The sequence below is a fragment of the Limulus polyphemus genome, unplaced genomic scaffold (genome assembly GCF_000517525.1).
Source record: "Limulus polyphemus unplaced genomic scaffold, Limulus_polyphemus-2.1.2 Scaffold740, whole genome shotgun sequence".
Taxonomy (NCBI): Eukaryota; Metazoa; Arthropoda; class Merostomata; order Xiphosura; family Limulidae; genus Limulus; species Limulus polyphemus.
This window is the reverse complement of record NW_013666350.1, coordinates 68,141-71,376: the sequence shown is the minus strand read 5'-3', so window position 1 is coordinate 71,376 and position 3,236 is coordinate 68,141. Positions and strand designations below refer to the sequence as shown.

Sequence of the window (3,236 nt, the reverse complement as noted above, 5' to 3'; positions counted from 1 at the left end):
ATTACCTCGTCTCCATAGTTACTATTTGCAAATAGTCAATAACATTGGAGGTTCATTTTATTGTTGTTCTTTCTACGCGCCGTTATAACACATTTTCATCTCATCATTTAATTTCTGTTGTGCATATATTGTTGTATAGAAGATATTTTAAAGTGATTCATTAACAAATATTTTAGGGTGATATCTGAAAGTTTTTATTAACAAAATACTTGTAAATGTTGTTTAAAACGAGCTAAATTATTCACGTAAACATTTTTTGTTCCCATAGTTCTAAATACAGATCATACTTTTATTATTTTTCTGTACATAGTGTTTGTAGTTTCATTCAACACGTTTCAGCATAATATAATCTGCAGTACAATGCGTCAACTTTCCAGTCAATTCTCATTTGAGAGTGAGTAAAAGACATTATACAGCAATGATTAATAATTCCGTTTCTGAACACGTATCTTCTGCCGCTCTCCCAGACTGGGCGTTTTCTTAACACATTTTGACGAATCGTGATTTTTACGCTAATTTCTGCAGAAACGTTTCGAAAATAATTCCCGAGTTGCTTCCATAATTTTTTTAAATTCAGTAACTTTTTGCTCAAACGTCAATTAGCTTGGACAACTCTTTTCACTATCTGTGTTGGATGATAATTTATAAAACAACAACAAAAAAAAACAGTTGGTCTTCATTCAAAGTTCACTTGCTACTCGCTTAGAGGAAAAGTTTTTTGAACCATGAAGTTACTTATGACCAGATATACTTTCTCTGAGTTAATAATCTCTTAAGCATTTATAATAACTGACCGAAAATCCAGAGATAATGGGTTATGTAAACACTTAAAAGCCTTCGAGACTTTTAATATTCTGCATTAAACATCCCATATATATTTATAAAATACCTTAAAAGAAAAGCCAGAATGGGAAAAAGCGGTGTTTTGATTTGGACAATTTTTTAACTTAAATACTATCAAGGATGACATTTATACTACAAAGTGTTTGGGCGTAACCTTTTTTTAATATATTTTTTTTAGAATGAAGATTTTTTCCTTATCACACAAACAGATTATTTAATGTGATGTTTAGAGTCTTCAAGCAATAACTTGATACCTGATAAGACGAGTTCTATCAGTGACATATTTGGACGTCACGTCACCTACTTGCTTGAAATGCAAGGTTGGACACCGAGTAAATGAGCCTCAAAACTCTTATTTCTAATTAGTAGTTTTTGCACATACTCGATAATTTAGGAAAGCCTACAATGTAAGAACGCTTTCCTTGCAATGTTTCAGACTAAATACATTTATGAAACTTATATTGTTCTTCTTAAAATAGTAATTAATGCTAAGAATGAATTTCAAGTAACTTTTGAAAATGCTTTAATCATAACTTGTGATCATTCTGTTTTTGTTATTTCAAAATCTTCATAAAAAAAAAGTCAGCAGACTAATTTGTTTGTTTATTTGTTGCTAAGCGCAGAGCTACATAATAATCTATTAACGCTTTAATGTTCTGCCCACCTCGGGTATTGAAACCTGATTTTTACTCTTATAAGCCCTTAGAACGACCGATTACCCAACTGGGGAGTGTGCACAACAAGTTGAAACCTTGTTTGTTTGTTTGTTATTAAGCACAAAGCTACACAATGGGCTATCTGGGCTCTGCCCACCAAGGGTATCGAAACCCGGATTCTAGATTCTAGCGTTGTAAGTCCGCAGACATACCGCTGAGCCACTGGGGGGGGGGGGGCAGTTGAAACCTTACGATATCAGTAGAGATAAAATTAGGTTAACATTCAACGTTTTATACATTTAATGAAACGAAAGATAGATAACATATAAAAGATTTTAATCCTAGCATTACTGATGAGTTCAGATTTTTCAACATATTTTTCGAAACTATTCATGCATTAAATTATTGTTATACCGTATCTTTGTTGGTTATAAGTTTCCTATTAGCATATGAGTTAACAAATGTTAAATAAAATACTGTCCATACTGCATAGTTAATCCCACTAATTACTAATGGGGTGTCTCATGTATTTTAGTTCCACAGTGGCTCAGCGGTAAGTCTGAAAGCATATAACGCTAAAAACCGGGTTTCGATATCCATGGTAGGCGCAGAACAAATAGCCCATTGCGTAACTTTGAGCATGACGACAAAAAACAATAATCAACAACCCACTATTTTACACAAAAAGTGAATGATTTAATCCAATATTTTAGTCAGTTTTTCACACTGAGCTGAAAATAAAAACATTACTCGTTATGTTGCGATATGTAGATAAATCGATAATTCGAAGGTCAACACGCTTCTTTAAAGTTTATTTGATCTTTATTCTAAGTTTACTTGCTATTCGTTTTAAGAAAACTTTTCATGAAGCATGAAATTACTTATGACCATATATACTTTCTCCTAGGCGTGCCTTTAACTGAATTAATAATCTCCTAAACATTTATAATAACCGACCGAAAACCCAGAGATGATGGGTTATGTAAACACTTAAAAGCCTTCGAGACTTTTAATATTCTGTTTCAAAATTAATAAATAAAGAATATAATTAATCCCACTAATTACTAATGGGGTGTCTCGTGTATTTTAATTCCACAGTGGCTCAGCGGTAAGTGTGAAAGCATATAACGCTAAAAACCGGGTTTCGATATCCATGGTGGGCACAGCATATTACTCATAGTACAGTCTTAGTAATAAACATAAACTATGACTTTGAGACAGGATAATTAGAGAAATGGGCCTAGCATGGCCTATTGGTTAGGACACTCGACTCGCAATCTGAGGATCGTGGGTTCGAATCTTACCACCGAACATGCTCGACCTTTCAGCCGTTAAAACGTGACGGTCAATCTCACTATTCGTTGGTAAAAAATAGCCTAAGAGTTGGCGGTGGGTGGTGTTGACTAGCTGCCTTTCGTCTAGTCTATCATTCCTAAGTTAGGTTACGGCTGGTGTAGATAGCCCTCGAGTAACCTTGCACAAAATTCAATAAAACTAACAAAAATTAGAGAAATAAATCCCAAAAGGACAAGAAAAGTTCTGTTACATAAACGCATTCCTGTCAATAATCCTTTGCAGTATTTATCCCAGGAATTCTCGATAGCACATTCCCTTGCAATATCATTTCGTTTCCCTTGCGATGTCATTTCGTTTTGATCACATGCCAAATATAAAGGGCTGATTGAGAGAGAAAGCTATAAGATGGAAAAAAAAGAGTCACACAAGAAATATTCGAAT

The 3,236-nt window shown here is 33.8% G+C and overlaps 1 protein-coding gene across 4 annotated transcripts in view; it reads left to right on the top strand.

Moving 5' to 3' along the window:
- LOC106460278 (netrin receptor UNC5B-like) overlaps positions 1 to 3,236 on the top strand; it is an 80,724-nt gene that overhangs the window by 36,113 nt on the left and 41,375 nt on the right. The gene's annotated exons all lie outside the window — the stretch shown is intronic.